At 52.1% G+C, this 26,162-nt stretch overlaps 1 protein-coding gene across 2 annotated transcripts in view; it reads left to right on the top strand.

Moving 5' to 3' along the window:
* The window catches only part of CPLX2 (complexin 2), an 80,570-nt gene that overhangs the window by 7,102 nt on the left and 47,306 nt on the right, over positions 1-26,162 (top strand). The window contains exons 2-3 of one of the 2 annotated variants that reach the window (XM_070570324.1): positions 4,277-4,357; positions 4,618-4,679. The gene's annotated coding sequence lies outside the window, so the exon portion shown is untranslated. The remainder of the gene's footprint in view (positions 1-4,276; positions 4,358-4,617; positions 4,680-26,162) is intronic. The other variant, XM_070570323.1, reaches the window with a different exon arrangement.

Below are 26,162 nucleotides of genomic sequence, written 5' to 3'. Positions count from 1 at the left end.
CAAATGGGGTGTTTTACACATGCAGGATCTAATCCTGGCGCTGAGACGTTCACTCAACTGTGGGACACCTCCTGGGCCAGGGCCCTGGTCCTGCTGGGAACCAGCAGCCAGAGCCAGTCTGCTTATGACAAACTGAAAGTACAAACGAGTTTCTAGTCGGGGCCTCTGAGACCACTGCCAGCCTCGGAAGTGGAGACAGACGCCCAGCAGGGACCACACAGCCAGGAGGGGTGCTTGGCCTGCAAGCTGGGTGCTGTGTAATGTCAGCGGGCCTAGGTTCAAACACCTCTTGTATGCTGTGGGACCCTGAGTAAGGTGCACTGCCTCTCAAGCCTCAGTTTCCCCATCTGTGACCCTGGGGCTAATAAGACTTAGACCCCAGGATTCAGTAAGATGATTCTTGAAGTCCTTTAGCACCTAGCTACTCAAAATGTGGTCCACAGACCAGCACCTTCTGGAAGCTGATTAGACATGCAGACTCCCAGCTGCCTCCCAGGCCCACTGAATCAGAACCTGCATTTTAACAAGACCCCCCCGGGGAGTGGCGTGCACGTGAGAGTCTGAGGAGCTGGTAACACTTGGCACACAGAAGATGCTCAATAAACGATAGTGCTGCCCCTGTGCCACCAAACCCGAGTTGGAGAAAACTTTAGGCCAAAGGAAAAACCCAGGATGGAGAGAAGACATCTGAGGTGACCACTGCATTGCATTTTAAATGCTCAAGTTTTGAAGCCAGGGGCCCTAGCTGAGCTTTTTCTATTCATAGCCATACAGGCCCTCCATTGTGCTCATCTGGAAAATGGAAATAATATTAGCAAGTGGGGTTGTTGTGAAGATAAGATGAGATAATATGAGTAAAACTCTCAGCACAATGCTTCCGCCCAGTAAGTGTTGGGGTGCTGGCTGTAGCTGCTGGCGGGGGTGGCCGCAGGAGGGTTGATGAATTGTCAGTGAGCACAGCCCATGGGACAAAATAGGTAGCATTTGTATAGCTCTTTGCCCTTCATAAAGCACTTCCATTTATACCATTTCACCTGACTCCCATAACTCTTTGGGTGAGACAACACAAGATACACTCATTTTACAGAGAAACAAATGTAGGCTCAGAGAGGTGGAGTGACTTGTCTAAGCAAACCAGGATTTAAACCCCTGGAGTCTGACACTAAAATCTGTGTCAGCAACAGAGCATCCAACCAATAACTCTGGAAAGGATCAAGAATGGAATAAGACAATGTTAGACTCCAGAGAGGGTGCTGTCCCACCTCCATATTTCACAGAAGGGAAAACTGAGGCCCATGGAGGGGAAGAGACTCATCCAAGCTCATTCAGACAGAGTGTCGGCTCACAGGCTCCCAGGCCAGACCCACCTCCCTCGTCTGATTGGCCAGCCTCTACCAGATGAGCCCAGGGGCACAGGCTGCGGGAGCCCAGGCTGGCTCTCAGGGCGGGTCTACAGACAGGATGCATCCCAGCTCCACCTTCCCTTGCAGCCCAAGCAGAGGAGGAGCCTGCAGAGCCGGCGTTGCCAAGGTGCGGGCTGTGAGGTTGCTAGGACACAGTTTGGGAGCAGCCAGGTGGCAGAGGAGGCCTTGGCTGGGGCCAGGACTGGGCAGAGACAGGGACCTGCCACAGTGATCTTCTTAGGGCCTGGGGGAGGGCCTCCAACTCCACTAGGGGGTCAGCCAATGGAGGGTTGACTCTCACAGACCCCGCATCTCCATACTCCACCCAAACCAGCCCACCCTCTACCCCACACCTCACCAAGCACAGCTCCTAGTCCTCCTCCTGCCTCCCCCATCCCTGCCTCCAGAAGGGGCTCTCCAGGGCACGAAGCCAAGCCCTGCAGTGCCCCCCATCACTCTCAGGGGGAAGCCCACACTCTGCTAAAGTCCCTCATAACAGCCCCGACAACCTCCCAGCCTCATCTTTGTCCCCAAGGCTCCAGCCGAACCAAATTCCTCCGAGTTCCTGCATAGACGTGCTCCCTCCCTCCACGCCTTTGCAGATGCTGTTCCTTTTACCTGGAAAGCCCTTCCCGCTCCACTGCCCTCTCAGCCCCCACCTGAGACTCACCTGCTCAGGGAAGCCCTCCCTGCTGCCTCCTGGCAGTGAGACACCCTGGAGAGACCCACATTCTCGTGGATGCCACGTCATGTTTTCACTATCTGCCTTCACCTTTGTGGCCCCATTAGGCTGTGAGATTTTTACATTTCACTCCTCGAGTAAGACCTGGTTCCATGTGTGCCAGATCAAGACATCTCCGAGCCTCCGTGCTCCTCTGTGTGGCGAGGACCATGACCTTGGCCCTGCCAGGCTAGTCGGGTACTAGAGACTGTAGGTGTGAAGGGCTCGGCGCGCCGCAGAGGCACTGAAAGCACTGCCGTGCCATCGTTTCTGTTGAGGCCACCAGTGCCCAACCCAGGGTGCTCCCCAGTACATGTGTGCAGAATGTCCCTCACCTGCACGGTGAGAATGAGAACCGGTGTGAGTAAGGGCTCTGCAAACAGTGGGCTCCATTCGGGTGCACGTCGTCATCACTCTGATGTTAACACCCTGATTCCCACAAGCCTCTAGACTTGAGTCTGCCATGTTCACTGCCCACCTGCATTCCCTGAACAAAATCCATTAAGTACCTACTATGTGCCAGGCGATGCACTGGCTCTTGGGGCTCAGCAGAAGGTAGACGTTAAAGACTTCCTCGCACCACTCTTTTCTTTCCTTGCCTTCTTAAAGGTCAGCCTCCCGACCCCGCTCCCAGGTGGTCCTGCCTGAGGCCGGGGTGGTAGCGGGCACATTTGCTCTAGATGCCCACTCCCCGGTGGTCCACAGGCTCCACCCGCATGCACACCCTCCCCCAGGTGCCCGCCCAGCCAGTCAGGAAACAATCACATCTGCCCTGTTTCCAGTCCAGTTGCTAGTTTTAAACTCAAATATAGTTGGCTCCCTGAGCACAGGGAGCCTGCCTGCCCTTTTCACTGTCACCAGCATAGAACATGGTCTGGCACAGTCACTCAGCCACTTATTTACTCACTCATTCACTCACTCAGCAGATATTTGTCATGTTCTGCTAAGCACCAGGCTCTGGGGAATCGGTGGGGCCCTGCCTCTCTGAGCTCCTGTTGTAGCGGAGGGACCAGGGGGAGGAGATTGTGTCAGGAGCGAATAGTGCCATGGAGCAGCCAAGAGCCAGGGTTAGGCGCTACCCAGGGGGTCCCAGAAGACTGGGTCACGTAAAGGACCCTGAGTCGGCTGATCTGTTGGAATCCCTGCTTTCCCTAAACCATCTCTGTGATCTGGGCCAAATCCTCAGCACCCCCCTCTCTAAATGACACAATAATCTCAGCTTCCTTGAGGCACGGTGAGCAAGACTATGGTTGTTGAAGGAAGAGATGATCGAGGAGGCGACAGGCCCTGCTGTGGTCGAGGCCTTGGCATCCAACCAGGAGGGCCCTGCAGTCAGCGGGGTAGGCAGGTTGAGGACTGTGGGCTCTGATCCGGCTCCGCTCTCGCCTCTGTGGGACGCTGAGCGATCATTTCCCCTCTCTGCACGTGCTCTCATCTATGAAACGGGAGTGCAACAGCAGCCTCACTAATCATGACTATGTGAATGCAAATCTAGCAAATTCTCCAAGCCTGGCTCAGTCAATAAATATTTCCTGGGTACCCACCTTCTACCAGGCCTTGTGCAAGACTCTAGAAACAGCCATGTCAGACCCAACCTTTGCCTTTTAAGGAATGCTGGTGCCTCCTGGGAGAAAGCAGAGAAGGTAACTAAAATTTGAGGGGCTACAATGTGACAGATATCTTCACAGACATGATCTTCTTTAACACCATGACAATAATAGTAACGAGCACTTACACGGTGCTTAATAGGTGAGGCTGGTGCTATTTGTGGCCCCATTGTGCACATGAGGAAACTGAGGCTCAGAGCGGTGTAATGGATTTCCCCAAACCCGGAATTCAAACCCAGATATGACTGACAGTAAATCCTGTTCATTGACACAGGTCAGAAAGCACATTTAAGCCAAAAAGCAGTGTGGTCAGTGGTACCAAAAGAATGTTGCCTGAACCAGGGGCCGTGATGGGCAGCTGCTATCAGGAGAGTAAGTGAGGTGGGGCCAGGGGTTGGGCCAGATGCCAGGCCCTTTGCTGGAACCCAGAGGATCAGTGGTGACCTCAGCCTTCAGTGGAGTCTGGGGTTCAGTGCCCGCTCAGGAAGCCAGCTCCTCTAGAAGCTCTCTCCTCTCACTCCTCAACACCTTCTCCCCTCCTCCAGGAAGCTGTGCGTCTCTGGCACACCGTCTGCTCTGCTCATTGACTGAAGGCCCCTACATCCCAGCTCGGCCAGGAAGCAAAGGTAAGGTGACGCCCAGGATCACACCCATGGGTGGTGTTCAGAGTTTCCCCTCACTCCTGGGGGGTCATGATGACATTTCCCCTCCCATGATCGCCAAGGACGCTCCTAAGTGGGAATGAGATGGATCGATTGGGCAATATGGTGGAAGGGTGTTAGCTTGCGTTTTCAGAGCCATTGACAACAGAGAAGGACTTTCCTGTGTGTTATCTTATTCATTCATACTCCCCCCAGAAACCTTAGGTGGGTATTATTGTTCCCAGCTAACAGATGAGAAAACTGAAGCTCAGAGAGAGAAACGGATTTGCCTGAAAACAAATGGCTGGTAGGTGGCTAAGCCTGAATTCCAACCTCCTTTTTCTTGTCTGTATCCTCAAGTGGCCTAGGAATATTGTAGGTGCTTGGTGCATGTTTGATGAATGAATGAGTAAATTAATGAACTGCTCAAGGTCAATGGCAGGGCAGAGCAAGGTTGGAACCTGGCTCTCTTGTGACTCCCAGTTCCTATGCTCTTTCTGCAAACTGTGGCTTTCTGTGCTGATAAGCATTCTCCCACCCCAGGATCTCAAGCATCTCAGGTGTGTGGTGTCCGTTGCCCCCTCCTGCTACAAACAGAAGGAAGAAGGGGTAGCTCTTCCAGGGCGCCCCCAAGCTCAGATCGGACCCAGCATCCCTTCATCCACATGGCCTCTTCCCCAGCACCCACTTCCAGTAATCCGACGTGCATAGTTGTAAACTTGTTTCTTTAAATAAATAGTCTTGAGTTTCATACCAAATAGTCTTTTAAGAGGAGGAACGTCTCCAGGCCACCTCGTATTTAGCATACAGTGAGCCACATATTTGCATAGAGAGAGTGTGTGTGAACATAGAGATCGCTCAATCACTATAGATATCATTGCTCATCCAGATGGGAGCTATTTATGATGCTGAGTCACCCACAGCGAATGCCACTGAGGGATTCCAGGCTGGGCTCGGAGCCCCAGCATCACAGACCTCATGGCTCTCTGCCTCATCCTCACCGTTCACAAATGAGAGAGACAGAGATGTCCCCCGTCGCAGTGCAGGGACAGAAGGGGACATATTGGCCACAGGAAATGGAGACTTTCTCATAACCAGGTCCTGTTTCAAGTCATTTTCCTCCATCCAGAGCACCGCGCCCTTACAGATCATGTAGTCCAATCCCTTCATTGTATAGGACAGAAAACTGGGGCCCAGAGAGGGAAGCGACTTGCCCAGTGTCTCACAGCAAGTCAGTGACAGAGCTGGTCCTAAAGCTCCAATCTTCTGATTGCTGTCTGGGGCTCTTTCCAATCCCGCAGCCACCTTTTTCCATCTTACCTCCAATGTCTTGGGCTTTCAGCCCCTCAGGAGCTTCCCGTCCTCTGAAAACTTGGAGATGTCCCTGAGCTCTTCCTTCCTTGTCCTCCTCCAGGAGGGGAGCTGAGTCTGACTTGTTCGGGTATCCCTCATGCTTACTGCAGGCCTGCACACACTGGGCGCTCAATGCATGTGCACTGGGTGTCACAGGAGACCTGACCCAGTACCAATTCCTGGGGAACCCTAGTTCTTCATTTGAAAAAGCACCCATTTCTCTCCACCCTCTCTTTCTTGTCTCTAAGAGAGTTTTCTATCCAGGCAAAAATAGACTCCCTCCCACTCCCCACCCACCCCTGCCCAATCCTATAATGAATCGATTTTATTAATAGGCTTTGGGATAAAAACTTGACAAAGGCTTTTTGTGCCATCACCCTTTATCTCCCTGTGTGGTTCACTCTTCAAAGAATTCCAATAAACTGGTCAGGTGGGATTACGCCTTACATAAAATATTCATTAATTCACTCTTTCCCTCCACATAGGATGTGTTTAAGCATTTGGTGATCTCTATCCCTTATTATGGATTCTGTTCAATTGTTCTAAGAGTTGGTGGGATGAGACAGAAAGAGCACGGGCCTTGGAATCAGGGCTGGGCGAAATTCTAGCTGGCCGCGCACTGGTTCTGCGTCCATCCTGACTGCTGTGAGAATTAAATGGCATAAAGTCTGTAAGGTGTCTGGCACAAAGGAAGTGCTCAATGTCCATTTGTGAATGAATGAATGACTCAGGACCCACAGGAACTGGATCCTGAAGAGTGAGGGCCCAACAGGCTCTGCGGTCTGGTCTTGGAGTCGTCCCGTCCCGGGAGGGTAGTTTAAGAAGTCTTAGCGAGCAGACCCCTGGGGTTAGGCTGCTGGTGGGGGTCAGGTGCAGGTCAGAAGGGGAAGCACTTTCTCCAGCCCCTTGTGCAAGGGATTCCCTCAGCTCAAGGAAAACTTTGAGTCTGGAATCTAAGTGCAAAACAGAAAACTCCTTGAGAGTAAAGATTGTGGCTTGTTAACTGTTAGAGTTTCACTTTCCCTGGCCAGAGCCTGGCTCAGGCTAGTATGGAATCAGCAAAGAGAGACACAGAAAGTATATGTCGAGTTGAGTTGACTTGACTTGGCTTGAATCGACTTGAGTTATTTAGAATTTGCTAATAGACCCAACTCCAGGGCCTACCGAGGGAGAAGCTTCCTGGAACTTGAGCTTAGCCCCAAACTAAGGTCCCACAGCACAGGGGAGACCTCAAGAGTGACGTTCTGCAGACACTCAGTGCCTTCCAAAGATGGAGGCATCTCAGGGGGGACCAGGGCCATAGCCAGGACTGAGAGAAAAGGGTAGCAGTGTTGGCTTAGTCGGAGGCACCACAAAGCTTTGGGCATGTCCTTTAAGAATCTTTAAGACTTCTTGGAACTCAGCCAGGATCTTTCCATACTTTTAGAGCAACATATTCTTCTCTTCCTGGCAGAGAAGAGTCCTTCGGGGGTGCTCATTTCAGTGGAAGATGATCTCTAGATTTGAGGGGTCAAGTAGACTCCGCCATGAGGGGAGAAGGCAAGCTGAGGCCAGGAGTCAGGAAGAACTTCATACTGCAGATGCCGGCACAGTTGTAAATTGGTCCTTTTATTGGAGTGAAGGTTGGGGGTTCTGAGTAGGTATGACTCTAACTCCAGACTTTCATCAGGCAGTGGTTGCTGAAGAAAACAGTGACCCAGGAACCAGAGTGGGAAATCAGACAGGACACCTGGCCCCACAAAATGGAGGGTGGCCAGTATCACCAGGGTCCCTCAGCTGCCCCTGTGTCAGGCCTGCCTATCACAGGATACAACCAGGCCCCTGAGAGAGGCAGGGACTGAGAGATTCAGGGGGCAGTGGCTGCTCAAACCCTCATTGTATTTGGCTGCGTTTGTGTGTGTGTCTCCTGTGTTGGCTTGGGAATCCTTCAAAGGCACTGTATCTGTTCCTTTCAGTCCCCCCCTGGTGCCCTCTAAAAATCTGGGTATAGGTTAGACCTCAGTGTTCAATGAACGAATAATTAGGTCAGAGTAAGGCTTACAATGCCAGTGGAAGATTTCAAGACGGCAAGATGGAAAATTTGAAGATTTCAAGATGGCAAAGGTCCAAGATGGAGAAGCCCAACCAGAAAGGATAACAGACCCAGAAGTTGGCCCTCAGGAGTTTGGCTCACAGGAAAAATTGGACTAAATGGAGTCAAGAGACAGGGTGGTGCCATGTGGGTTTAAAATAATGTTCCTCAGAGTCTCAGGTGTCTGAGATGAGTTCTCAAGGGCTGTTACACAATGGGTTTGGACAAGAGAAGTCCCCCCAAAAAGAAGCTCTGAACCCAACAACACCATTTAAATTTTAAAAGTTCCAGTTTTATCTATTTTATGTATTGGATTTTCACACACATTTTCATTTTTAAAGGATTTTTTCAGTTTAAAAAAATGCATTTGGAGAGCACTAGTGTTGAAAGAGCCTAGGCGTTTAGAGTGAGGCTGTCTGACCGAAATCTCAGCCCCAAGCCTTTCTACCTGTGGGACTTCGGGCAGGGAGCCTTCTGAGCCGCCGCGTTCTTGCCTATAAACCATCCTCCCAGGGACGTGTAAACATTCCCTAAGATGCTCCAGTATTTCCCCAAGGCTGGCACGTGTGTGATTGATGGTGTGCACGATGATTTTCTGTGGTACATGGATGAACATTATTATTTTAATAGCTCACAATTGATGCATGTTAGAAAACTATAACTGGCACACAAAACTCTGTGATTTATGAAAATAATATAGCATTTCACTTTAAAATAAAATTCTATGCTTTTTTAAAAGCAAATCAATTTAAAGAAAAAGACCAAGTAAATGAATAGTACTCATATAGCAGAAATCAAGAAGGTGGTACATGAATGACTGAAATATGGGAAAAATTGAGAGAATCTACGTAAAACATCTTTTGCAGTGTCTGTCACTCAGGAAGGGGCTCAGAAGGTGAGTTCTTGCATCTTTCTCTCTATTTTAACTCCCTGAGATGCCTGGACCTAGAACCAAGCTCATCCACTGAGCTGAAGTAGCTGCCCAGGCCTGGTCGGTCTGGAATACAGTGTATGGTGGGCGTGGGGCGGGCAGCAGTGGTCAAGCCTGGGCAACAGTGATCAAGTCCAGGTGGGCAGCTGGCCACAGGATCTTGGAGCAGGCAGAGGCTGCTAAGGCAGCATTTTCCACAAAGTGGGCAACAACCATCAGTGGTCCATGAGACCATTTGAAGAGTTGCTCAGGCAAGTTAATACCATGGGGAGAGAATTCCCCCTTGAATTCATCAAGGAGAAAGTCTCGATCAGAGGTTAGCATCTGCTTAACCCCTCTACAGCACTTGTTGATCTTCCTTTTCAACAAAGATGCCCAGCCTTCAGGTGGTGACAGTATCTAGCTGAAACTGAATAACAATGTTGTATTTTCCATGTATTTATTTTTACCATTACCTACCATTTATAGAACATGATACAGACTTTCTGTTTATGAGAATGATCTCATGTTCCCTTTTCAAATATATGTATTAAAAGTTAAAAAGCAAGTATGTTACTTTTGTTCAGTACAAAGTCAATAACAGTACAAGTGAGGGGTACACATGGGAAAAGATAAAGGTGATCCTTGACTGACGGGAAAGCCAGCCTGGCAGAGGCACCACAAGGTGTCCCGTGGCTCCAGAGTCCCGGCTGGGCCCACAAGCAGGACGTCTGCAGGCCCGGCCACAGGCTGTGGGGCAAGCCTTGTCCTTGGGAGGGCACAGGAGGCCGCATCCTGAAAAGGAGCCAGATTGATGGGCAGGTGACCCAGAGCCTCCATACTGAGCCGGGAACCCAGGGACCAGGACAGAGGCCGGTGGCAGTGAGTCTGATCAGGGCTGCCCCTAGAGGGTGGGTCTGGAAGAGATCCCAGGCCTCTGGTTTCTGGCGAGGCTGGGCCTGCAGAGGATGACCTGGCAGAGGGGGCTCCAGCAGAGGGAGAGGAAGGAGCTAAGGGGTGGGAACAGGCAAGCCCCCACTCTGCAGCCTGTGCCTGCTTGGAATTCAGGGGAATCTGGTGTGAATCCACAGTTCACACCAGCCTTCGAGAGGGGTTGTGTGTGAGTTAGGGTGTGTTGGCAGCCAGCAAAAGAAACCAAATCTGCCCACTCAAACAGAAGCGGGGATTACTGAGAGCTCATCAGAGGGCACCCAGAATTAAAGGGCAGGCTGGCAATCAGGCTCAGGGAAGAGCAGGAACCAGACCAGGGGTCTGGGAGCAGGATCTGAGGCCAGTTTTTCCTAGGTGTCTCTTCAGGATGCATCAGCCACAACTGTTTGTCCCTCGTTGCATCACTCTGGTTGTGATTCAAAGCCCCGGGAGGGACACCAGTGGGCCTGGCTTGGGTCCCATGTCCTCCTCTTGGCCAGCAGAAAGCATGCAGTCTTGATGAGACTCCCTCCCAGCTTGAACACTGAGGAAGGGGTGGTTCCCATGAAGAAAGCCAGAGGGATGTTACTAAAAGGAGGAGGAGTGAGTTCCAGGCAGCCAGGACCAGCAAATGTCTGCTAAGAGGAGCCAAGGCAGGACCAGGCGATGTGGTCCCCTGGGCCTGACTCCCTGGGACCGTCCCTGGGGCTTCCTTTCTCCCACCCTGGCTGGACCAGGGTCTCCATCCCAGGCTGGGCCCAGCAGCCAGCTGCAGCTGAGCAGGGTCCCCTCAGGCCTCTGATCAGCTGGGGAAGGGAGACGGCTCGACAAACCTGATCCTCTGCCCCATAGCTGAAAAGGACCCGCGGAGATGAGGAGGCCTAATGAGGATTACTCACTCAGGGGTTACAAACCCATCTGTCTGCTGGGCTGGCGGGGAAGGGAACTGCGATGACCTGGAATATGCATGCCACTGCCAGCTCCAGCCAATTGTTGCCACACAGGCATATGGCCCCAGTGTTGATCAACATCCCTGGTTTTTTAAGTGAAGCCCCACATCCAGATTTTTATATGAGACTCCTTGCTTTCAAACATTAACTACCAGGAAACATTTTAAATATTGTGGCTCACCAAACAATAGATACCACAAGTTCGTGGTCGCTAGACTGACTTCTATCCACCCGCTACAACTCAGCTGTGGAATCACTTCCTCCAGGAAGCCTTCTGTGGCTTGCCCCTCTCTCTGCCTTGTTACCCTTTCATTGGACTCCCACAGGCCCAGTGTTTTTCCCCTTATCACGGCACTGACACTCTGCATTACAAAAGCTCATGTTTTCGTCTGCTGCTCTTTGTGCCTCCTCAGGGGCCCCCACTGCATCTTACGTCTGCCCCACACGGTGCCTGACGTACACGAGGCACTGTGGCATCGATGAAAGGGGGTTAGAGAGACTGCACTTGTCAAGACGGCTAGGTTATACAATGGTCGCAAATTAATCCTGAAATCTCATTGGCTTGATACAACTAAGGTCTGTTTCTCCCTCGTGTGAGGTCCGCTGTGGGGCTGGCGGCTCTCCAGGCAGCTTCCTTCCAAGTGCTGACTCAGGGATCCAGGCTGGCTCCACCATTAGGCAGCAGGGGAAGAGAGCAAGTGGAGAACTCACTCCCACTCTTAAGTACCTCAGTCTAGAAGTGACATTTGTCGGCTCTCTGTTCAGCCCATTGGCCAGAACTATTCCCATGACCCATCTCACTATAAGGGGCTGGAAACATGGAGGGAGCTCATGGCATTCACTGAGTCCACGTCTCTGCAGCACAGCCCCTGAGCTGCAGCTGGCAGTGCTGGGAGCCCCAGGGTCCAAGAGGTGCACTCGGGCTGCTGGTAGGGCACAGGCAGCCAGGACTCGGTGTCTACAGGTAGCCATGGGACTCTTCATGGTCAGCGCGTGGAAGCACCTCTTCATTTGTACATTTAACTCAAGACATCCAGAAAAGTGGGCAAGGAGGGGGGAGAGAATTTCATTAGCTTGAACTTTCCACCTTTCTTTATTTTTCCAATCAGTAAACACTAGGAAATGAAAATCAAGTTGCAGAAAATAGAGGTCAAATGCTAATGAGCAAACCGTTCAGAGTGAAAGGAGCGCCTAGACCCTTGGCCCCTCAGTCGAGGCCCCCGGTGACCTGCGAGTGACTGCAGCTGCTCAAAGGGCCTCTCTTGGGTGATCAAATGCCAGGGCGCTCAGGGGTCCTGACCCTCGCTGTCAGCCTTAGCCAGGAACTTGGCCAACGGCGAGTCAATGGGCACCTCCAAGGGGACTCGCCATGCCTTCCTTAAGCTGGGCGCAGTGCAACAGCAGAAATTTCCTTGGAATAGAATCACAGGATCTTAGATGTGCTCTGGAAAGAGGGCAAGATTAGGAGCCAGAAAGACCTGGGCTCAAATTCCAGCTCTTTTCTAATAAGTCAAGTTCCTAACAAGACCCTTCACTTCTCTGAGCCTCAGTTTCTTCATCTCTAAAATGGGGGAAAATAATAACACCTTCCTCCCAGAACAATCATGCAAAGTCTATGAGATTACACATTTCAAGGGCCTGGTGCACAGTAGGACCTCAGTTGATGTCATTTCTCTTCCTCTTTACCATTGGGCTGGAGGGACTGACACCCATGACTGTAGTCAGCAAATTCCCAATTGCGTGCCTCTGGTGACAAGAAGCTCACTACCCACCTCCCAAGCATCCTGCTCCGTTTTAGAACCACTCCTATGGTGTTTGTGGTGAGAGGACCTGAGGTCCCTAGGGACTTGGGTCGGAGGGAAAAGTCACCTGGCCTGGCTCTCCCCTCTGGCTGACCAGTCACTGCCTTGGCCCCAGGTGCTATCTGGGGGGATTGAGAGTGGTGAGAATGGAGGAGGTGAGGGGTTCAGGGCCGGGGAATATGTGTCTATTTCTGGTTCATACACAAGAGCCAGAGAAACCCATCACATGGGAGACAGGATCAGAACTGGAGACATTTATCCCAGAGAGGAGAAATCTTCGGAAGACTGTCATAAGACAATGATGGAGGTCCAGCCTGGGATGAAATGAGGGAAGCTACAGAGGGGTAAATAAGAGCCCAAAGTAAGAATGAGTGTTTCTTCACTCATTCCACAGACACTCACTGTTGGTCCGCCATGCCAGGTCCCATGCTGAGCCCTACGGACAGAGAGATGAATCAGCCACAGGACCTGGTGGGGTGGGGCAGCATGTGATGATAATGTTAAAGACACATGGGGATTGTTGAGATAGAGGGAAGTGTGGAATGGGGCCTGTGGGAGCTCAGAAGAGGGGTACCTGGCCCAGCTGGGGATGGGGTGTTCAGGAAAGGATGAGGAGGTGGACAAAAGTGGGATGAGAAAAGGATGCCAGGCAGAGAGGTGAGAAACAGCCTGGTGTGTGGGAAGACCTACCCACTGTCCTCTGTTGCTTAAGGCAGGCTGTGTTGACAGGGGGAACAGAGCAGGCAGCAGAGGGCCTCGAATGACAGCCACAGAGCTGGGACCCAGTCTCAGGTAGGAGGGAGCCATAGAAGGGTGGGAGTTTTGCAGAAAAATTGTATTGAAATATAACCTGCTTCATAAAAGGGCTCACGTCATAAGTTTACAGCCCAGTGAATTTTTACAAAGTGAACATATCCATGTAACCAGCCCCAAATCAGGAAACAGAAACTTACCAACGTCACGCAAAGCCCTCTCTGCTCCCGTTCCCAGTCACCACTCCCCTAGGAAGGAACCAGTGTCTCAACCTGTAACACCATCCATGAGTTGGCTTGTTCCTGAACTTCACGTCAATGATGTCGTGCAGTGTCATACTCTTTAGTGTTTGTCTTCCTTCACTCAAGATTATGTTTGAGATTCTTTCATGTTGCATCACGTTGTTGCGGTTTTTCATGTTGTGCATTCTCATTGCTAAATTATATTCCATTGTGTGACTACACCAAAAGGTATTCATCCCTTCTGTACTCATTCTTTCTGGTGTTTACGGACACTTGGGTTGGCTGTGTTCAGCTTGGGGTTCTCATGAAAAGCACCACCATGAAGATTCCTGGATGTGTCTTTGGATGAACACATGTACACATTCCTGTTGGGTTTATGCAGAGGAGTAGAACCAATGAGTCATAGGGGTTACAGGGTTAGCCTTAGCAGATACTGTCAAATGTTTTTTCCAAGATGGTAGTCCTGATTTATGTTCCCTAGGTACTGTATGAAAGTTCCAGCAGCTCCACGTCCTCTCCAACATCTGGCATCTTCTGTCATTTCCATTTTAGCCATTCTGGCGAGCATGTCGTGGTTACTGTTGTAATTTATGTTTCCCTGATGACTAATGAGGTTGAACACCTTTGCCTATGCTGACCGGTCCACTGGACATCCTCTTTCCTGAATTGCTTATTCATGTCCCTGGAAGAGGAGGGACAAAGTCTCCATTTCATTTTAGAAAATCATCTCGGGCAGCCAAGTGGGGTGCCTGGGAGAGCACAAGCGGATTCTCTGGAATCTCTGGCTGATCCCAACGGCACCTCACTTAGGTGCTGGGCTTCATTTGATCTTCTGCCCGTTTAAACCTCACAGCCTCTTTGAAAGGTCAAGATTGTTATCAACATCTCACAGGTGAGGGGATGGGGCTCAGAGATGGGGAATGACTCCCCCAAGACCTCACGGTTGGAGCTGGGAGTGGAGCCCAAGAGTGGAGGCCTCAGACTGTGGATTCATTTCCTCAACAATCTCGGGCCAGAGCGCGAGGGCTGGGATGGAACAGAACAGAGGGGAACAGACGGGAAGATAAAGAGCAGCTTCCAGGACATTTCTCTCACTCCTTACTTTACCCAAGAGGAAATTCTCCCTCCCTTTCTCTTTCCCTGCCTCTTCCCTCCCCTCTCCCCACATCTCACCAAAACTCCTAGCCGAGGTGAGCGGCCATCAGAGGCCTAGTGCCCACCAACTCTGATATCGTGCTGGATGCCCAGCGATGTGAAGGGAGGAGTTGGGCCAACCTGAGTCAGATCCTGGCCTGCCACCACTGGCTGTGTGGCTCCAGACCAGTCACTTTACCTCTCTGGGCCTTACACTCTTTGTCGTTCTCAATAATGCCTTCCTCAGAGCCTCGTGGAGAGCCAGTGAGCTGGCACCGTGCCTGGTACCACATAGCCCCTAGTTTAGCCGGCACGTGCTCATTCCTTCCGCTGACCCTTCTAAGACTGGCAGGGCTCCCTGTCCTGCCCAGGGCCTGGTCTTCCGGCTCCCTCTTCCCTGAGCATCAGGGCCAGCATCTTTTTGTCTCCTGCAGCCAGGGCAGGCCCCTAGCGGGGTTTCCTCCCTGCCAGAGAGCGGGTGTTGGGGGCAGCAGGAGTGCCCTCCCCCAGCACTCCATCCCCGCAGCTGCCGCACTCAGGCTGACAGCCACACAATTAGCCCTAGAAGGGCCTTTCTCTTCTCGAGGGCTCTCATCTCAGAGCCCAGACGCCTTTATTTTGGGAGCCTTGCTTGGTGAAGCGCTCTGTCAATGCCACCTCCAAGCAATGCCGCCACCCCCATCACACGCACGCCAGGCACTGCCATCCTGCCCGTCCTTCCATTCATTAATCCACTCAGTGTTCGGTGAGCACGCCAGGCACCTACTGTGCTGGGCACTGGGAGACCCACAAGGTCCCAGTCCCTGCGGTGTTTTCCCTGCAGGGGGAGAGATGGATAAGATACAAGCAAATGGGTACAACAGATAGGATCACTTTGGAGGGTGCTCAGGGCCATGGAGAGGGTGAAGGGTGAAGCTGTGACGGAGAGAGGCAGCTGGTCGACCACCTGGTCACGGAGCAGAGTGGGGACACGCACAGGCCTGCTGCCTGCGAGGGTGTGTCTTCTGGTTTGGGCTCTGAAGTCAGCTCCTGGAGCGAAGGGTGGCGCCACAGCCAGCACTGGCCGAGAGGTCCCAGGGCGTGGCAGCAGGAGGTCCTGGTGCTGCTGACCCCCAGCTCTTTTGTCCCCTCCCTTCCCTCGTCGTGAAGTCCCACCAGCTCCTTCAGGTCCGCTGGCTCCTCTCAGTTGTCGTGCCTCTTCTGCCCCCAGCCGCAGGGAGGGGGTTGCAGGAAGTCTTCTTTGGTCCACCAGCTTCTCCCCACCCGCGTCGTAGGGTTTACCCCTCCAGCTCTACCGGATTCTGAGCAGACAGAATCCTTTCCAGACGCTTCCCCCACAAAGCGCCAGGGGCAAGGTCAACCCCAGGCACGGCTGGCAGGGCCTCCCCGATACCTGCAGCCAGGGCTCCGTTTCCATCTCTCCTTCTCAGCCTCCCCTCCCTCTGCTCTACCCCTCACTGACTCATCCTCTCTTTCTCTGCACGTCTCCGTCTCTGTGTCTCATCTCAATTTTCCCCTCTCTGTTTTCCCCTGTCACTTTAATTCACATCCTAAATGTACTTCTTATCTGGGCATCAATTTACTTCAAATACTTATTTTTTTAAAAAATGCATTGAGCCCCCCTACTGGGTGACAGGCGTGGGGCAAGGAGCCTCGGCCCAATGGAAGATGAGTAAAGCCTGGCCCTTCCTGAAAGGAAGATGAGTCAGGCACTTAAATGAGCAAGACAAGGAGGCTGAAAGTGACCGAGGTGATAAAGGAGACACTGAGGGGGACCGAAGAGCATCAAGGAGGGGGGTTCCTGGGGCTTCATGGTGGAGGTGACTTTTTAGTCAGACCTTGAAACGTGGTCATCCAGCAGCATGTGGGCTGACTGTGAGGACGAAGGTCCTCTCCTGGGGACCAGTTGCTCAGTGCCTTCTCTTCTCCAATCTAAATCCCACTCTCCAGCATCCTGCTTATTTAACCCCCGAGATATCCTGAATAAAGCACAGACGTCGGCGTTGGACTTCGGTGTCTGACAGACCCCGGGCCGAGTCCCACTGATGCAACTCTCTGAGCTTTCATTTCATCATCTGTAAACAGCCTCCCAGGGCTGTTGTGAAAATCAAATAAGACAAAGGATGTGAAAATGCTTTCCTCCTGTTAATGAGCCTCTTTACTGTTAATGAGGGCTCTTTTGACTTCAAGTGACAGAAACTCAATTCAAAATGGCTTAAAGTAAAAAAGGAAAGTCTGACATTGCAGGCCTCAGGCATACCTGGATCCAGGGGTCCAAGGATGGCCCCAAGACTCTGCACCTCCCACTCCCACTCCCCTCTACACTGGCGCCGCCCTCATGCAGGCTCTCCCCTCAGAGGGTCAACACAGCAGCCACCTTTCCAACAGCTAAGCAACCCTAATGGAGATAGGATACCCCATTCTCAACGGCCTCAGCAAAGTTCTGGGGTTGAATCTCAGGGGACTGATCCCTAACCTATGCCAGGCCTGGGTCACATGCTCACCCCTGGAACTGGTAATGACGTGATCCTCCCACCCAATCCATAAGGACCACGAGAGGGAAAGGAGTAGGTCCTCTCAAAGAGGTGCTGTTACAAGAAGTTACAAGAAGTCGGGGGAATGGGTGCTGGGTGTTAATCCCCTTAGGCAGTGGAGGGCAATCCCTTCTTTTCCTCCATAGGGGAAAAGAAGTTTCACTCCTTCTTATCTCTTAGCCTAGCTGTCATCTCCTCCAAAAAAGTCTTCGTTGGTACCCCAAGGCTGTGTTGGGTACCCCACTCTGCACTCCTGCAGCACCTTAATCTTCCCTTATCATCATACTCATCACATTTATTATAACTTTCTAGTTATTGTCTGTTTCCTTCACAGCACTCTACATATTGGGAGGGCAAAGGCAATGCTGTCTTGCATTTTGCCCTACCCCCAATGTTGACAAATGCTAGACACTTAGTAAATGGTGGGTGGATGGACGGATGGATGGATTTATGAAGAATGGATGGATGAGTGATTGAATGTAGAGATCATGGATGGATGACTGGATGTTTAGATGGATGAATAATAGATAGATGGGTGGATAAAGGAATGAATGGATGGATGGATAGATGTTTAAATCAATGGATGGTTTGATGGATAGATGGACGTTTAAATGGATGGCTGGATGGTTTGGGAGAAACTGGTGACATCAGTTTAGGATGTGCTAAGCCTAGGCTGCCTGTGAACAGACAAACAGATCTGTCCCTCAAGCTGTTGACAGATGGACCTGGAGTTCAGGACAGAAGTCTGAGCTGGAAACAGAAGTTCAGGAGCTATTAGCATGGAGACTGTAAGGGAAGCCACGGGAGTGAATCAAGATCACCGGGGAGAGGGCAAAGTGGTACACTCAAGGTCACACATCACATAAGTGACCCTTGAGCCCAGGGCTGTGTCATGTCAAAGTCTGCTCTCATTCCCTCATTCTGCAGCCTATTGGCCACTATTTGAGGCGGCAGCACAGAGTTAACATCTCTCCCTTCTCCCCTCCCTTCCCCTCCTCAAACCGCTCAGCCAGGAGGGAGCAGCTGCCAGGGGAGGACAGAGAGACAGATTATGTAAACTGTGATTGCCACCCACAGGAGGAGGAGGAGCGTGAATAGGTATTGAAATGCGCTTTCAATAATGCATGTCCTCCTCCGCAGAGGCCTGGGGCTTGGTGGGGGGAGAGGAGCCTTAAAGGGACCAGGCCTACAGGACCTAGTGGCAGCACCCACCAGGCCCCCAGCTACACGGGTCCTCTGTCCACAACTGGAGGCTTCCATGGACACCCACACCAGGGGCTCTCAACCTTTCGCCATCAAGGACATCTTTTTTCCCGCCTGGCCCCAGTGGATTTGAATTTTTAAGGATTCTGTTTCCCAAACATACTGCATTTAAGTCATGATTAATTCATTTCCCCCATTTTTTATTAATCAAAGACACTTAACTGCCAGTCAGAGCTTTGATCAGCAAGAGATAAGCCACAAGGTGATATCACTCCAACCCAAAGCTAAGAAATATGACAACATTGCGAACTGGCCCTCCTTGCTGCTGAAAGACGCCCTCTCTCCCTATCTCCCACCCATCACTGTCTTTGGAAAACCCCACTGATACCAAACTCCGGGTTGGGGGACAAGAATCCTGCCCAGCACTCTCATTTCATAGAGGAAAAAGGTGAGATGCTGAAGGATGAAGGGACTTGCCTGAGGTCACAGGATCGGTGGGATCTGAAGGCTGAGACCTGACTTCTCCAATTTCAACTGACTTAGAACTTGGCGCTGAGATAGGTCATCCAAGGGATCCGAAAGTCAAGAGCAGGGCAGGAAGAAAAGTGATCATAGCCAGCGCCTCCATTGTGCCCCTACTATGCGCTAGACCCAGTAGATATATTCTCCCACTTTGTTCTCATACACCGGCCCTGAGAGGTGGGATTATCATCCCCTTTGAGCATAGGAGGAAATTGAGCATCAAAGAGGCTCCATGGGTTACATAATCCACTGGGCTGGAAAGCGAAGGACCGGGATTCCCGCAGGTTTGCCAACTGACTGTGAAACTCGCACTCTTTCTACCTCACTGGCCTGGCTGGGCTGAAGGTGAGACAGTCATTCAGACCAGATCTGAAGTTCTGCTCACCACTTCCAAGCTGTGTGAATTTGGCTCATGATCTCACCTTCTCTGAGCCTCCGTTCCCTCACATGGGGAACTAGGATAGCATCTTATTCCTTGGAGGATGAGAAGAGACAATGAGTTTCAAGCCCCCAGCACAGAGCTCGGGGCACAGTGTTTAGAGATGGCATCCTCTCTCTCCCTTCTCCCCTTTCCTGCTTGAAAACCCTCCATGTCAGCAGAAGCCAGGGTGAGAGATCTGATTGCTTATGTCTTTGGGGGATCTCCTGGGCTGTAAATTAGGAAAGCGTTGCCCTGTTCTCCCTCCGTTTATCAATTAAATGGCCTGTCCTCCTCTGGTTCAGTAACTCTGAGACGAGAGCTGAGAGTGAGACTAGGCTCTCTCCAGCATGAATGCTCTCCTGGTCATCGCCATCTGCTTCCACCTCTGCTTCTGTTGGCACTGGGTCGAGGACGACTTGAAAATTCCCACCACTCTTCTGGGAACCCCATTTATTTCCCCAAGGCAGCCTAATGAAGGTGCAATGGAAATCTCAGCTCCCAGCACCTGGGGTGGATGACCCTTCTGGACCTGCCACAGTTGCTCCTCTGGACAATGTGGAGGTTGAATAATTGACTTTCTGGTCCGCACTTCCTCCCCGGAAGTGGTTTTAAATGAATAAGTACAAGGAACTTGGTAACTGGGCAGCAGCACTAAGCAATTCTGTGGGCAGATGCAATGTATCAGAGGGTTGTAAGGCACCTCCCTGTGCCAGGCGTGAGCTGGGTGCTGAGGACTCAGGGATGGGGCTGGCCCTGCCCTCCAGGAGCTCCCAGCCTGGGGGGAGAGACAGACATGAAGACAGACTAGGACAACAGACAGTTCAGGGACTGTGATAGAAGGATGTGCAGCCTGCTGCAGGAGCCCAGGGGACGCTGGGGCTAACTGGGTGGGGGGAGAAGCATGGGGAGGCTTCATAGAAGATGAGCCTTTACACAGCGCCTGATAAGAAAAGGCAATTTCAGATAGTGGGACAGATGGAAAGATAGGACCACGTGAGAGCATTTTAAGGAGGACTCTAGGCTGTCCGAATGCAAGGGATGGACAAAAGGAAAGGCTAGGTTGGGTCACATGGTGAAAGGTCTTGAAGGCCATTGCCAAAGGGAATAGACTCCAGCTGTTGGCCATGGAGAGCCATGAAACAAGAGTGTCCGTGGTCAGACTAGCTTTTGAGAAAGATCTCTCTGTAGAAAAAAGATTCACAAGGACAAAACTGGAGGCAAACATTCCAAAGCAGGAGTAACAGTCCATGCAAGAATCAGAGGGGCCCTGACCAGGCTGGAGAGGTTGTATGGAGAGCGGATTGAATTTGGTGGCTGACTGGATGTAGGGATGAGAGCGAGGAAGGGATCTCCCAGGATGGCAGCCTGCTTGTTGGACCCTACCAGCCCCTCTATTCTGCTCAGGGTGGGAGAGAGGATCCACCAATGTCCAGGACAAAGCAGGGCCCCAGGAGAGCTTGGAGAAGGAGGGCTTTCTATCAGCCATCTCCCTCAAAACTGGAGAGGAAGTTTACCTCTCGTACTACCGTACTGGCCAACACACTTCCAGTTGCAAGTGAAAGAAGCTCACCGCGAACGACTTTAGCAAAAGGAGGAATTTACTGGCGTATGTGATGAGAAGCTCAAGGAACGGTTAGTTTCCACCACGGCTGGATCAGGCAGCTCAAATGATGAGAGCAGATCTCAGTTTCTCTCCATGTCTCAGCTCTGACTTCCTCGATGTTGGTTTCTCTTCTCCTCGTGGCCCCTACAGACTTAGATCCTGCTAGCTCAGCACCCCATCACAAAAGAAGGCTCCCCAACAGCTCCAGCAAGAGTTCCAGAACTGAATCTCATTGGCCTCTTTGAGTCACATGCCCATCCCTGAGCCAATCACTGTAGCCAGAGGAATGGAACACACTGATTGGTCAAACCCTGGTCATGTGCCCTCTACTGGAGTCTCAGGCTGGGGGTTCAGCGCCACCTCAACCCTATGGAAGGAGACTGGGGGAGGAGCAGTCACCCCGAGGGAAATGGAGGTGTTTACTAAAAGAAAGGGAAATAGATGTTTGGAATGCAAAACCACCAGCTATCCTCTTGATCTCTCTCCATGGCAGCCTGGGGCTATCCAGAGCCCAGTATACCTTCCAGCATTTGGCATCCATGTCTTGGTCTTATACCCAGGCCTGCTCAACACACCTCCGAGGTCCAAGACATAAATGAGCAGGGAGTTCCACTTGACCTTTTGCACATTCAAAATAACAACTGAAACTACTCATTCATGTACTCGCTGGTCTCCTGTGTGCCCTCGTCAGCTCTGGCTGCCATGAGTGATAGAAAGACCCAGCCTCTGCTCCAAGGAGTCCACAGCCAGTAGAGTCTATTTTAGGTACAATTCTCTGATAATTTAGTAGAGTCAGACTTACCCTCCAAAAAATACATTTCACTGCATATTTTTCCTGGCACTTGGATGCTTTTATTTGCTTTTTGATTAACTGCTTCACATGAAAAGCACGAATTGAAAAGGCCTTTAAAATTCCCTTTACTTCTGAGTCAATTTTGTCTTCACTAATAAAAATACCTAATTGTTATTATATTTATTGAACATCCTCATTGGGGCAGCCTCTGGCGTTTCCATGATTTATTCTTTAGCAATCTGGATCGGAGTGCTGGAAGGTGTGGCAGTTCCCTCACTGACTAGGAGCGTGAGAGTCCATCCTGTTAAGATAGGAAACTGCAAAACTGGAGAAGACTTGAGGCGTCTGATCCTATCGTCAAGCGTCCAGCTGTGGACAATGCAACGCATGTTGATCCTGAGGGCAGAGGTTGGAGTAACTGGAAACAGATTTTTAGCTCAATATGAAAGAGAAATATCTAAGGACCAGAGCTATTACAAAACGAATAAGCTGCCCTATAAGGTAGTGAGCTCCTCACCCCTGGAGGTGCATAAGTGTCCCCGCTAGGATGGGGAGTTGGGCAAATGATCTCAGCCTTTTCCAACCAGGAGATTCCTGGACCATGGGTTGTAGTTCTAGCTCAGTCACCATCTTGCTGTGTGGCCTTGGGTGAAGCCCTGCCCCACTCTGAGCCTCAGTGACCTAGATACCCCAGTAGCTTCTTCCTCCTCTACGTGCCTCACCTCAGGCATTCACACCTGCCTCTGCACACTCTGGCGATTTTTGTCCCATGCACATTCTGAGGCTCCCAGTGCCTGAGCAAAGCAACCCAGCAAACCCACAGGTGTGAGGCACCTTCTGTTCCTAGAGACACTGTGACTCATAGCCATGGGGATGCCTCCCCCATCTAACAGGTGGAGACAGTGAGGTCTGGGGGAGGAAACCAGCCACTGGGGCAGAATGCACCCCACACACCTGATCGGGCTCCTCACGCTGCATCATCTCCCTGCCCCATGACTGGCCCGCAACGCACAGCCAGTCTGGGGCTTGGCCTCACCTTAGCAGGTCAGGCAAAGCGCGGCAGAGGCCGACACAGACGCCAGCACCGTGCAGGTGAAGTTTGGTTCCTGCAGGTCTCTTAGTGAGCGGCCTTAGAGCTTCTCTCATGTGATTTTTACAACAGCCCTGCAAGGGAGGCATTACCATCCCCAGCTTGTTGGAGATCTGAAGCTTAGAGAGGCTGATGATTGTCAGAGGCCAGCCAGGAAATAAGCAGCTGAGAGGGTGTTGGACCAGGCCCCCTGCCCACACCACACTTCTTCCCTGAGGATGCTCAGAAGCTCACCTTCCAGAGGAGGCCCACCCCCTCCTAGGAAGAGCCAGACCAGACCCTCAAGTCTCTCTGTCAGTGTTTGACAAAGGACAGAGAGGATGAGGCGAGCCTGAATCTCCACCTGCCCACTGAACTCTGCTTTCGGAGAGTCTCCTTGCCCTCTCTGGGCCTCCACCTCCATCCCTGTAAGTGGAGAGACTTGGTCTCCCCGGCACTGACATTCTAGCGTTCCTTCATCCTCAGTCTCTTCACTCCCAGGTCTCCGTCTGGGCAGGGATGATGCTTTCTGGCCAGACACAGGCTGACAAAGCATCTTCCACGGCCTGTCCACCCTGAGACGAGCCTGAGAAGTGGGCGATAGAGGTCCCATTGTACAGGTGAAGAAAGGAGAAGCCGCGTCTTGTGCCCAAGGGCACACAGTCAAGAAGGCACAGAGCCAGGGACAGGGCCCAGACCCTTAGCTTTCTGATGGCACCTGCCCAGAACTCAGGGACTCTTAGCCTAGGACCTGAGGCTGCAGGCTTCACAAATGCGAGGTTCAGCTGGTGACACGCTTGTCAGCCCCGGGCCCCACCAGCTGCCAGCTGCCCCTTCCTAACAGTGGCTGAAGTCTGATTCCTGCACCATCAAAGCTGCTGAGCCAGTCCCAGGTCACTGCCTGGTGGTCCCTCTGACCCCAACCTCCAGGGCATATCTCCCTCTGTGCAATCTAAGTTTCTGAAAGCAGAAATATGCGGTGCTGATGGTCCAGAAGAGAGGCAGTGTGGGCAGAGGAGGCTGAGGAAGAGGGAGGAGAAGGCAGAGCAGGCCTGGGGATGCCCCGTGAACCACGCCTGCCCCCACCCTGGCGGGGAGGGGGCGCAGGTGGGCTGCACAGCCAAGAGGGAGAAAGATGACTGGACCTACCTTTTGTGGCTCAATCTTCACAACTCATGAGACAGGGAGAGGTGACTAGCCCCATTTTTCAGCAGAAAACACTCATGCTCAGAACTTGTCCCAGGTCCCAAAGCCAGGGAGTGGCAGAGCCCCGGTATAAACCACTCACTCTATCGTGCTGCCCCCAGGAGGTCGTGACGCCCCCACCCAGGATTGTGGAGCCAGCAGCCTTCCTCCAGGATGAGCTTTGGCAGTGAAGCACACCCCCAGCCATCCAGCCACACTCAGCCTCTTCCTCTTTGCCACCGGCCACAGGGCACGTCCGGAGAGTCTGGGCACACGTGAATGGTCTCTTGCAAGGACCCTTGCACATAGCTCCACAGGGAGGCCAGGGACCAGCAAAATCCAATCTCTGGAGTCCTCATTCCCTAGAGCGTTCCTGGAAGCAGCAGGAAGCTATTTTTAAAAGCTGCATCCGTAGGCAGTAACCTGGGAGATGAGTCCCCAGCCAACCCTCACCTCTGTGGGCTGAGGGCGGCATTCCCCCTGCTCACCCCTCCGCCAAGAGGCCGCCATCTCCTCTGCCGGCCCAGGTCTGGGAGAGAGAGCAGGGGGACGTGTCACCTGCTGGGGAAGAGATGAGTGACTGCTTCCAGTCACCCCCACTCTGCCAGCTGGAAGGGGTCTTAGTTTCTCAGAGAGAATGTGGGTGCCAATGAGGCTGAGTATCTTTGTGTGTCGTAAAGTCGAGTCTTGTGTATCGGGGCAGGAGGCGGGGGGAAGGACGTTTGTGGCAGCCTGATTGTCTCCATATCGTGTGCAAGTGTGACATTTAGGCACATGTGTCTCTGTGTCTCTGAAAGTCAGCATGTTGATGTCAGTTTGTGTGTGTGTGTGTCTGTCTGTCTATCTGGGTCAGCTGCGTCTGTTTGTTCCTGTGTGTAGGTGTGTGTACACATGAATGTTTATGTGCATCTGTCAGTCTCTAAGAAGCCCAGAAAACAAATGTATAGCATTTTAGAAGTAGGAGGAGCATTAGCTTTCTCTGGAGCTCGGTCCCTTTTCCCCTACTCCTCAAGTCACAGAGGGGAAATTGCGGCTTAGAGAGGGGAAGTGACTGGCCCAAGCTCAGCCAGCAGCAGAGAGGACTGGACCCCAGTTTGCTTTTGGGCTGTCAAAGTCCGTCTACCCAGTCAGCCCGTACAAGCTGCATTTCCAAGGCTGGCAGTGGCTCCCTTCCTGCCTCCATGCAAGTGAGGCCAGCGAGGCCCAGCATCCTGCCTGGGCTTTGAATTGGCTGCCAAGAAGGAGAAGGTGTCTGGACACGAGTGCAGCTGCTCTGGCCTCTGGCTAGAACATTCAGTAGTTCAATGCACCTTTGCTGTGGGGGAAGAGTCAAGGCCGAACCTGCTGGCTGCCGAGCCCTGGGCCCACGGAGAACCCAGAGAGGCTGGCCATGGTCCCTGCTCTCAAGGAGCCCACTGCCTGGCAAGAGGTCAGGCAGGTAAACCAAGAACTATGACAAGGAGTTAAAAGTGCCTACAGGAGGCATGAACAGAGTTCCTGAAGGATTCTGCACAAAGGCAGGGGCAACTGATTCGGCCCAGAGGGTTGAACAAAGCTGGTGAGGAGGTGACAATTGAGTTGGGATTTAAGAGACAAGTAGGCATGTCAGACATTGAGGAGAAAGGGCATTCCAAGTTGGGGGCACAGTTTATGCAAAGGCATCTTATCCACTTCCTGACAGTTTGTTCTAGAGAGATTCAGCTCCTCCCTGGTCTACCCTAACACTCTGCTTAGTCTGCCCTCCTGTTATTCCCACCATCTGGAATCTCCTCATTCCTTTAGCAAGTCTGTCCTAGGCACCAAAAAGGTACCCGGCCCCGAGAGCGGTACAGGAGATACCAATGGGAGCCGAGCAGGGCCTCAGCCCCCGAGGGCAGGTGGGGGGAGTAGTTCTGAGTCAGCCACTGCAGCTCCTTCTTTCCTGTGTGCTGGCCCTGTGCTCAGCACAGTGAGGGATAAGAAGGTGGTGAGGAAGAGGAGAGAAGCTCACTGAGTGCCTTGCTATGCCAGGGGTGTCCTTACAACAACGCAGAAAGTTAAGTCCTGGTGGCCCCATTTCCGGAAAAGAAAGTTGAGGCTCAGAGAGGTGAACTGACTTACCTGAGGTTGCTCACAGCGCTAAGAGCTGAACCAGGTCTGTGGGACTCCGGAGTCTGGGTTCTTTCTGCCAGCCCAGCTAACTGCCTGCACGACCCGAAACACGGGCTTTGGAAACTGCTGCTTCTGTGGTTCTTCCGCCTCTAGCCGTCTCCTCACTGGTCCTTGAAGCTTTCAGCTATGTTCCTTTTGGAAATGCCAGCTAAGCTGTGGGACCC

The sequence above is a fragment of the Equus przewalskii genome, chromosome 13 (genome assembly GCF_037783145.1).
Source record: "Equus przewalskii isolate Varuska chromosome 13, EquPr2, whole genome shotgun sequence".
Lineage (NCBI taxonomy): Eukaryota > Metazoa > Chordata > Mammalia > Perissodactyla > Equidae > Equus > Equus przewalskii.
The sequence above is the reverse complement of the archived record's forward strand: the minus strand, read 5'-3'. Positions and strand labels throughout refer to the sequence as shown.